This window comes from Leucoraja erinacea, unplaced genomic scaffold, assembly GCF_028641065.1.
Source record: "Leucoraja erinacea ecotype New England unplaced genomic scaffold, Leri_hhj_1 Leri_1130S, whole genome shotgun sequence".
Lineage (NCBI taxonomy): Eukaryota > Metazoa > Chordata > Chondrichthyes > Rajiformes > Rajidae > Leucoraja > Leucoraja erinaceus.
The window spans coordinates 39,714-51,443 of record NW_026575375.1 but is presented as its reverse complement, the minus strand read 5'-3'; positions in this window follow the sequence as shown (position 1 = coordinate 51,443).

Here is an 11,730-nt window from a genome sequence, read left to right as displayed (position 1 = left end):
GATGAGCAAAATTAGGAGGTGCAGTGATTGGATAGAGAGTGAAGTGATCTGCAGTGGTCAGCACGGAACATTGAATGCCACAGCCCTCCGAGGACGGCTGTTACGGGAGGAGACAATCTCCCACCTCGTCACAGAGAGTGATTTCAGATCCTGATGCAAGGGCACCTTGTCACAGTTCATCCCTAACAGACCCATAACAGAGGACTTTCTGATTCATGGGATGTACCCAATGACACATTGACGTGCTGCTGGAAAATCATCAACTCGGTGAAAGACATTCTTGGTGAGGTCAGGTCAACGGCAAGGCTCTGTAGGGGAGGACCTGTCCGCTGTGGGGCATGGGGGTGGGGGGGGGGGATGCAAATACCCCTACCCCTACAGAAATTACTGTATACAGTTTTGCACAATTTCTGTTCTGTATATATTAATTATTCGGAATAAAGTTTATATTTTAAATAAAGAAAATCACCCGCCCACTAAAGTCTGCAGGCTTGAAACGCTTGTAACTCCATTCCACCTGCTGCTCTGGGCTCCCGAGTGTGTCCACAGGACTCTCGTGTTTGCCCGAGACATCTGCATGGGTAAATTAACACGTCCCCCACCCAGGAGCCTGTTGTTCAGCAGGAAACCTCCATTCGAAGCAACAAGACCGAGCTCAAAGCAGGCCCGGGTTATAACTGGTAGCTTTTTGGAATGGCAAAAGCACCATAAAATCAGCTGAAGCAAAATATACAAGGTAGACACCATGGAACTGCTGATGATGTAACATTTTTTTTAAAAGGCACAAGAGTGCTGGAGTAACTAAGCACGTCGGCCAGTATCTCTGAAGAGCATAAATAGATGACGTTTGGGGTCAGGTTCCTTCTTCAAACTAAATGTAACACATATCCTCGGTGTTCACAGCCCTGCTATTTGCTGCTACAAAACACAACACACCTTCAATGCCTATTTTATGTTCAGAAATGTGCAGGTAATTATGGTGCAATGTTCTGATCACGTTGTCACTGTGTGGAATGACTTCACTATAGTGCACTATCAGTGCTGTGGTCAGGATGAACCCCTGCCTTTAGCACTCAGAAAATCAACACATCCATAGCTGGATACACACCCAGATATACTATGAGCAGAACACAAAGTGCTTTTGCTCAAGATTCCCACAAATTTAATTTCTTGAGTCTGGGGCGTGAATCTTTTTCACTCACCGCTCAACGAAGCGACCGTCCGCAGTTGTAAGGGGATTGCAGCGTTGACGACGGGACGAATGGTCTCGCTGGGCACAGTCAGTGCTGAGTACAGAGCCAGAACCTCTGGAATGAGCACAAGCCTTGCACTGGGTGCTCTGATGTACCGAGATGCCTGGAGCAAATACTAGAGTTGACCCCAATGCCAGCGGCGATATCAGCAAAGAAAGGATTTTCTGAACTTGTTAAAAGGTTATAGTGGGTTCCACGTCCTAGACTGGAATGGAGAAGGGCAATTATTTTTGCAGTTTCAGTCTTAGTTTTCCTAGAAACACAGAAAAACTGGTCACGAGCATCAGACCATAAAAGTGCCAAATGAGGACAGTTTGTGTGATGTACAGTGAGAGATACAGCAAGCTAATGGCAGAGTTGTGTGGGCACAGTTACCCTTCACAGCTTGGCTCATTACGTTTCTGTATTAAATGGAAAGATGTTTGGGAGACCTGCAGGATAAGTTTCTTTTTTAAACACAAGTGGGTGGTGGGAGCCTGGAATGTGCTGGCAGGGCTGGTAGTAGTGGCAGATACGACAGTGGTATTTAAGAAGCTTTTCGATTGGCACATGGATATGCAGGAAATGGAGGGATATGAATCTTATGCAGTTTAACCTGGAATCGTGTTCAACAAGGACATTGTGGGTCAAAGGGCACGTTCCTCTGCTGTATGTGCTATTAGAAGCGGTTATTTTCCCGATGCTCACTCAACAGATGCTGATCACTCTGCGGACCGACTGTGGATCCGATCAAAAGACGGCAGCATCATCCATGTGCAGGGAGGTTTTGACCCGAGTGCCCCCACTGGCAGTGCCAGTAATGATATGCTCTAGTCTTTCCCGATGGTTTGGCAAATGGATCTATACAGCACACAAACAAGATAGACAATGGATGCAGGAGTAGGCCATTCGGCCCTTCGAGCCAGCACCGCCATTCAATGTGATCATGGCTGATCATCCCCAATCAGTACCCTGTTCCTGCCTTCTCCCCATATCCCCTGACCGCTATTTTTAAGAGCCCTAGCTAGCTCTCTTGAAAGCACCCAGAGAACCCGCCTCCACTGCCCTCTGAGGCAGAGAGTTTCACAGACTCACCACTCTCTGTGAGAAAAAGATGTGAGAGTGGGCTACTATGCCTGACTCCAGATATGATAGGAAAGCTATCCATCAGTGTAGAGCAGTTGGATCTCGTTCCTGATCCCCTGCACAACCCCCAAATTGGAGAGGATGTCCATCATGTGCTTCTGCAAAATCGTGACGAAAGCCATCTCCTGGTCCCAGCTGACCAGGCAGGGTTGGGGTTGTGGTTAGGGTCCTCTGTCCTGCACGTAGTCAATGGTATCTGTGAGCAGAGCCAGGCTGCCTGAGATTTTCCTCCCAGGTGCAGCACAGGTTTGATCCAGGTGAATCACCTGTCCAGGAACAGACTTGACCCGCTTTGCGATGGCGTTGAAGAGGATCCTATAGTCTATCTTCGTGACGCCCATGACGGCTTTGCGCGATCGAGCGGCCCGCTCCGCTCACACGAGACCAATCCGACCCCCGCGGCACGTGACCGGCACAGCGAGAGGGAAGGGGGTCGCTCCCGTCCCTGCATCATTTGACTCAGGGGGGGGGGGGGGGGGAAGGGAGAGGACAGCAACGGAATCTCCCGGGGTCACCACGTGACGGGGACAGCGACGGTGCACCGCATTTTCTACGTGACCGTCCGACACCACCATCGTCACATGGTGGGGCTTCAATAGCCCCACGCCCTCCTGCCGCTCGCCACGTGACGGGGGTGGGGGGGCAGCAAGGGAGGTCAATCCGACCAAAGATTAAAGAGGAGCAAGATAGACCACTCCTCAAAAAAAGCGTAGTATGGCGTGTGTGATTGCGGACGCCATTTTATAGGGCATTTTATTGGGCTTCCCGCATACTGTCATGGCGTCCTCATCTAAACCTTCATCTCACTGCTCTGCTATCAATTGTTCTAATCGTAAATGTAGACGACCCGACCTGTCATTCTTTAGGTCCCACAATAAAAAAGAAAGGTGAGAAAATATTATTATTATGTTCTGTCGATATTCTGTCACGTGCTGGGCGGGGCTGCAACGGCCGCTCCGTCCGACCCTCGTCACGTGATGGGGCTTCAACCAAAGATTATGGAGCGGAGCTTCGCTGTGATCTTTAGCTTCAACGGCCCCACTCCCCTCCTCCCGCTCGCCACGTGACGGGGGGACAGCAACGTAGGTCGCTCCGGCCAACCAACCCCAGTCACGTGATGGGCGGGGCTGCAACGGCCGCGCCGCGAGCTGCAAGTGGCCAACGGTCACCGCCAAAGATACGGGCGCGGGAGCGAGCGTTGACAGTTGGCCGGGAGCGAGCGTTGACAGTTGGTCGGGCGCCGGGAGCGAGCGTTGACAGTTGGTCTGGGCGCCGGGAGCGAGCGTTGACGGTTGGTCGGGCGCGGGAGCGAGCGTTGACAGTTGGTCGGGCGCCGGGAGCGAGCGTTGACAGTTGGTCGGGCGCGGGAGCGAGCGTTGACGGTTGGTCTGGGCCGGGAACGCGCTGGTCTGGGCCGCCCGGGAGCGAGCGTTGACAGTCGGGGTTCGTTAATGAGCGGGAGGGGATCAACATCTGGACGGCCGAGCGACGACAGTTGAGTTGGGGGGGGGGGGGGGGGGTTAACGGACATTGAACAATTGATTGAATGTAAATGTACGGGTGAGAAGGGCCGGCAACAGTTCGACCGTGCGGTTAACGCGGGCGTGAGGGTGTGAGCGAACGGGCGTCGATAGTTGGGTCGGCGGGAGGTTAACGGGCGTCGAGGAGGAAGCAGAATGTTAACGGGCTGGGGAGTTGGGTCGGCGGGAGGTTAACGGGCGTCGAAAGCTGGAGCGATCACCTTGCGGCTGTCACCTTCACCCCCCCCCCCCCCCCATCTTTGGCTGCTGCTGCCGCCACCGGCGTCCCGTCAAGTGGGGCGGCCGGTGCGAACAAAGTCCCCGTCACATGTTGAGAGAGGGTTGAGTTGTGGACAGTGTGAGTGAGAGGCCGCGCGGGAGCGGTGACCGTTGGACACTTGCAGCCCCGCCCATCACGTGACGAGGGTGAGAGGAAGCGGGCGTTGCTGTTCCCTCCGCCCATCACGTGACGAGGGTGGGGCGGGTCGGCCGTTGATGTTCCCGCCCATCACGTGATTGGGGTTGGTTGGTCGAAGCGACCTCCGTTGCTGTCCCCCCGTCACGTGGCGAGCGGAATGAGGGGGTGGGGCCATTGAAGCCAAAGATCATAGGTTGAAGACCCATCACGTGGCGAGGTTGGGTCGGACGTCACGTACCAAATGCGGTGGCACCAGCGCTGTCCCCCATCACGTGGCACCGGGAGCGGCCGTTGATGCCTCCTCCCTCCCCCCCAAATGCTGCATGACGATCGAGGGCGGGTTGGTCGGTCGGTCGGTCGGTCAAGTGCCTCGCTTGGAGCAAAGATTAAAGAGGAGCTATAATGTTTGGCTTGGAGCGCCTCCCTCCCTCCCTCCCTCCTTCCCTCGCAGCGGGCCGAGCGGGAGCGCGGTCGGGCTGGTCAAGAGCTGCGGGGACGGGAGCGACCCCTCTCCCTCTCGCTGCGCCTGTCATCATGTGCCGCGATCGGGGGCGGGAGTGTCCGGTTCAATCCCCGACACGTGATGAGAGAGTTGTGGACCAAAGTTGCGGTCAATGTGGAGTGGCGACGTTACCGGCGGCGACGCTTCTTCAGGCTGAATCAAACCGCGCTGCGAGGGAGGGGGAGGGAGGCGCTTCACCGACCAGCCCAACCCCACTCATCACGCTGCATTGTGGTGGGGGGGGGGGGGCAGCAGCAACGGGCGCTCCCGGGGTCGGCACGTGACGGGGACAGCCGCCGCATTAGGCACGTGACCGTCCGACGCCCCCTCACTCCCACCCTCGTCACGTGTCGGGGCTTCACTGACCACACGCCCTTCATTCCGCTCGCGACGTGACGGGGGGACAGCACGTGAGGCCGCTCCGACCAAACAACCCCAGTCACGTGATGGGCGGGGCTGCAACGGCCGCGCCGCGAGCTGCAAGTGGCCAACGGTCACCGCTCCCGCGCGGCCGCTCACCGACGTCATTGAGTGTGAAGAAGCGTCGCCGCCGGTAAGTAACGTGGCCCCTCCATCTGCCCCCCTCACTCACTCACACTGCCCACAACTCTACCCGCTCCTTCACGGCACCAAACACCCTCCCTTATTTCTTATAGAAACATATAAAATCCTTCAGGGGATTGGACAGGCTAGATGCGGGAAAATGTTCCATAAAGCCAGTGTTCGGGGAGAGTCCAGAACCAGTGGTCACACAGTTTAATGATAAGGGGTTTGGCCATTTAGGATTGATATTGGGGAAAAACGTTTTCACCCAGAGAGTTGTGAATCTGTGGAATTTTACTTCGGAGTCACGTGAGTGACTACGTGAAGAACCCACCCAGCGCGCGGGCGCGGCATTACGTCAGCGGTGCAACAGCGGCAGCAGCTGGAGCCAGGCTCTCCAGCTGCAGCATAAAGACAAGACCTCAGGTAAGTGCCTTTTTTGTTACAGAGTCGCTCCAGTGAAAATTATGGCCTCTCGGAAGCGACCAGCCAGGAGGACTGCCTGCCCAACTCCACCCGAGGAGGGGTCCATAGCTGGGCGGCAGCCTCTCGCAGCGGAGGAGCCGTTTCAACGCACCCGCTCTCCCGACACCGAGCCGCCCCCAGTGCTGCAAATATCAACGCCCCGCACAGGGAGGAAGGCGACTCATAAGACCGACCGGCCGGTGTCCTCCGATGAATCGGAGGAACGGGAACACTCTCCCCCACCGAAAAGGGGAGACGCTCGGATCAGCTGCATGAGGCAGCTCCTAGAGCGAATGATAAACGAGGAGATGCGGCATCTCCCAGGAGGACGGGCTTTGGCCTCCTCCTCTCCACACCCTTCTGTACCCTCTATGTTCGAGGGCAGTAAGGGAGGCCAGGACTGGGCTGGCCTATCCCAAGGGCAGGCGGAGGATACCATCAGCATGCCGGGCGTGCAAGAAGAAGAGCTACTGGGTGTAGTGGGCCGATATGCAGCGCCCCCAACAACTGGGATGGTGTTGCCACCCAGACTGGCGGCCAGCATAAACAAGCTGTCCAACAACCCGCTGCAGGACAAGGCCGTCCAGCAGGCCCTTGACACATACACAGCGCCAGAGAATTGCGAGGCGCTGAGGGTCAAGACGGTCAATGGGCAGATCTGGAACCACCTGGGGCAGCAGATCAGGGCTCAGGAAGTCAAAATGCAGCGAGTCCTGAAGCTCCACTCAGCAGCCGTCACCGCCTTTGCTCGGTCCGTTGGGAATGAAGACCTGACCATACCCCAGCAGGATGCCCTCGCACTGATGTGCAGCACCACCTACGAGTTAAATAACCTACGGCGCGACAACATCAGGCCGGCCCTCAACCCAACATATGCGGGCCTCTGCAAAGCTCCAGCGCCCGAACGGGAGGCGCTGCTATTTGGTGCAGACCTGGCCAAAAGGCTGAAGGAGCTGGAAGAGGCGGCCAAACCTGTAGGCCTCATGAGGGCAGGGCCAGGACCGAGCAGGGTGAAGACACCCAGTTGGCAGCACGCCTCGGCAGCCACCAGCAGGTACCGAGCTGGTGAAAGCCTGGTGACCGCCTCCCACTACCCCCAGAGCTCTTTTTTAGAGTGGGGCCCAGGGCGGAGCCGTGGGAAGATGCGCCGCCCCACCGCAGCACCAACACGGACAACCTTGGGCCAAACCCACCGAAAACGACCCCACAAGTAAACATGGAGGTAGGTGGGTCTGGTTCCTGTCAACATACACAGACAAAGGGTGTAGTATTAACAGGAGGACGTTTGAGGTTTTTCAAGCATGTTTGGTGCTCCCTTACTAATAATAAGTTTATACTCAACAGTATTAGTGGATACAAAATTGAGTTCAAACCAGGCGTAGAACCGCCAGTTCAGCACATGCCCCAAAGGGTATTCCTTCCCTCAGCAGTTGAGAAGGTAGAAGGACAAGCTGAACTTGATCGGCTCGTGGCCAAAGGCATCATAGAAATGACCACACACGAGCCGCAAGAATTTGTATCAAATATTTTTCTCAAATCCAAAAAAGATGGTGGATGTCGCATTATTATTGATCTGACGTCACTTAATCAGTCTGTTGAGTATCAACATTTCAAAATGGAGACATTTGTCACTGCCAGACAACTGATCTCCAAGGGATACTACATGGCAATCATAGATATCAAAGATGCTTACTATTTGGTACCCATTCATAAAGATTATTATAAATATCTGAAATTTATCTGGATGGGCCAGCTATGGCAGTACCGAGCCTTGCCCAATGGGTTAACGACAGCTCCCAGACTATTTACGAAAATTCTTAAAGTGGCCATGAGGAAATTGAGAGAACTAAAACATTTAGTCGTGGCCTATCTGGACGATGTTCTCATCTTAGGGAGAACAAGGGAACAAGCTGTCGCAGGAGTTTTAGCCACTAAGCAACTCCTTGAAGCTTTGGGATTCATCCTTCACCCAGATAAATCAATATTGGAGCCTACTACTAACATGGACTACCTAGGCTTCACTATTGACACTATTCATATGACTGTCACTCTGCCCAGAGACAAAAAAGTCTCACTCATCGAAGCTTGTAACCATTTGATTGCTACACCGCAACCTAGGATACGGCATGTAGCCAGAGTTATTGGCTCTATAGTAGCAGCATTCCCGGCTGCCCAACATGGGCCCTTGCATTATCAAAATTTACAAAGAGCAAGGACTCATGCATTACGTCTTAATAGGGGACATTGTGACCGCAAAATGGAATTACCCACTGAAGCCAAATCAGAACTTCAGTGGTGGGTTGATAATATCTGGCACAGTCACAGTCCTATCGCCGTAACCAATCCTAACATAATCATTACAACGGATGCCAGTGCTTTAGGCTGGGGAGCTACTAACTCCATAGACAGCACGGGTGGCAGATGGACTAACTCAGAGGCATCGCTACTACAATCACTGGGCATTAACTTTTTGGAAATGCTCGCGGCCTTTTATGGGCTAAAAGCATATGCATCTGATATGCGGCACGTGCATGTTAGAATTATGATCGACAACACTACGGCGGTATCTTATATCCAGCACATGGGTGGCATAAAATCAGTATCATGCGACAAATTAACTGCTATTATCTGGCAATGGTGTGTCGAGAGACATATTTGGCTATCAGCTGCCTATTTACCAGGCAAGCTAAATTTAGTGGCGGACACCAGGTCACGAAAATTCAATGACAACATCGAATGGATGTTGGACCCAAAATTATTTGCTAAAATTGTCAAGCAATATGGTACGCCAGATATAGATTTGTTTGCGTCTAGGTTAAATCACCAACTACCCATGTATGTGGCTTGGGAACCAGACCCAGAGGCAGCAGCGGTAGATGCCTTCACGCTGGATTGGGGAAATTTCTTTTTCTATGCTTTCCCTCCCTTCTGCCTCATCAGTCGGGTACTCCAGAAAATTCAGGCAGACTCAGCCTCTGGCATTCTGGTCGTACCCGACTGGCCTACCCAACCATGGTTCCCAATGTTCCACGACATGGTGGTAGAGACACCTATGGTCCTTCATAACCACCCCCAATTATTGACTCACCCGGTAACTGGCATTAGCCATCCATGCCACCAAAAATTGAACCTCCTGGTTTCCAGATTTTGAACAGACCTTACCGGGGATTGGGGTTATCAGAGAGAACAATCACCACCATGTCGGCATCCCTGCGAGTTTCCACCAAAAAGCAGTACCTGACCTACATCAGGAAATGGGAACAGTACTGTCTGGAAGCAGGGACATCCTACAAGACGGCTTCGATCTCGGATGTGCTGGAGTTCCTGGCCCACCTGCACCACGACCTCAAGATGAGCTACAGTGCCATCAATACAGCTCGGAGCGCCCTGTCCGCATACCTCATGCCCATAGGACAGCATAGTGTCGGATCCCACCCTCTGGTCATCAAACTCCTTAAGGGGATCTTTAACACCAAACCCCCTTCATCTAGATACACCCATATGTGGGATGTGAGTGTAGTTCTAACACACCTTCGAGGTTGGCCTCCGGTGGGATCCCTGAGCCTGGAACAGTCCACTTATAAGACCCTTATGCTAATGGCGCTTGTCTCGGCTCAGAGGGTTCAGTCGCTGCATCAGCTAAATCTGAACTACATGGTGACCACCCCAGATACCATTACTTTCACCATGCCGGGGTTGGTAAAACAAAGTAGACCAGGTACATCCAACTCCCCGTAGATCTTCCGGGCATACCCTCCAGAACCCAGGCTGTGTGTGGTGACCCACCTTCATCATTATTTAGACACTACCCAAACACTTAGAGGGGGAGAGAAAGCCTTATGGGTTAGCCACAAAAAGCCTTTTGGACGGGTTACCAGCCAGACTTTATCCAGATGGTTGAAACAGGTCCTCAACATGGCAGGGATTAACACAGATGTTTTTAAATCCCATTCAACCAGGGCAGCGTCCACCTCAGCGGCGGATAGGATGCAGGTTCCCCTAGACCACATCCTCAGAGCAGCGGGATGGTCAAGGGAATCGACATTCCAAAGATTCTACAGAAAACCGCTGATGGAACCGGACGTCTTTGCGGAAAGCATTTTAGAAACCGCAAAGTTATGATTTAAAGCCCAGGGGAGCTATTTTTTGTTATAGTTAATAAACATTTCTTTTATAACTAAACAAACTTGTTGGTCTTTAGATACCACTTCCTCCCTCGATGATCTTTCGGCAGTGAGTGATATAACTGTTACACGGTTTGAAATCACATACCTTTGAAGTCTTCACGTAGTCACTCACGTGACTCCGAAGTAAAATAGTAAGATTAAACGAGTACTTACCAGTACGAAGTTTGATCTGTATTTTATGAGGAGTTACGATGAGGGATTACGTGCCCTCCGCTCCCACCCTCATTATATAGATCAAATTCGGACTAATGTCTCGTTGGTCTTTACTATCTTTACTTCAACTAGTGTCTATCTGTGATTCCACACCGCTGCTTGGAAGTATGCCGCGCCTGCGCGCTGGGTGGGTTCTTCACGTAATCCCTCATCGTAACTCCTCATAAAATACAGATCAAACTTCGTACTGGTAAGTACTCGTTTAATCTTACTATTCTCTGCCACAGAAGGCAGTGGAGGCCAATTCACAGGATGTTTTCAAGAGACAATTAGCTGAGATAATCAAGGGATATGAGGAAAAAGCAGGAACAGGCAGGGCCGGATTTACCTATAAACTAAACAAGCTTAAGCTTAGAGCCTCGAGATCTAAGGGGGGGGCCTACTCACCTCGCTGCCTCACCGGACCCGTCGAACCTTGCCGCCCCTCCGGGACCTCCTACTCTTTGCACGCTGACCCTTGCCACTCCACGGCCCTCCAGAAGCCCGCAGCTGTCGCCAAACTTGCAGCCTGGACTTAGCACCGGGCCTGAAGTTTCCACACTGCAGACTCCCACTCCCCTGGGTTTGACTGCGCTGGGTCCTAGTGCTCTTCCACCTTACCCTGATAACCTCAGTGGCTGCTCCACTGGATCTTCCCCATCCCCCTCAAACCATGTGACCCCAGCACATGATCATATTGAATGGCGGTGCTGGCTTGAAGAGCCGAATGGCCTACTGCACCGAATGGCCTACTACAGTGTGGAAACAGGCCCTTCAGCCCAACTTGCCCACAACGGCCAACATGCCCCATCTACACTAGTCCCACATGCCAGCGCTTGGTCCATCTCCCTCAAAACCTCATTATTGTTTAAAGATTGGGATATTCCCTGCCTTAACTAACTCCTCTGGCAGCTTGTTCCATACACCCACCACCCTTTATGTGAAAAGGTTAAACCTCAGATTCCTATTAAATCGTTTCCCCCTTCACCTTGAACCTATGTCCTCCAGTCCTCAATTCACCATCTCTGGGCAAGAGACTCTGTGCATCTACTCAATCTATTCCTCTCATGATTTGATACATCTCTATAAGTTTTATCCTTAAAAATATAAATTAACTTGGCCTCCATAGCCTTCTGTGGAAATGAATTCCACAGATTCACGATCCTCTGACTAAAGAAATTCCTCTCCTAAAGGAACGTCCTTTAATTCTAACGCTGTGCCGTCTTCCACCAATGGAAACATTCTCTCCATATCCACTTTATCCAGGCCTTTCTCTATTTAGTAAGCAAGACACAACATGTCTGAATGGGTGCCCAAGCTTCCAGTGTGGGCTCTGAGGATCGAGTTAAACGGGAGTGAGGTCACTGACCTCTCCAGCACCGATGGCAGTCCGAACAGGGACCAACAGCAGCAGGAAACCAGGACCGTTACCGGAGGAGGCTTAGAACAGAAAGGTCAGTATGAGAATGGGAAGGGGAGTTAAAATGTTTGGCGATCGGGAGATACTGATCTCTTCCGTCCTGGT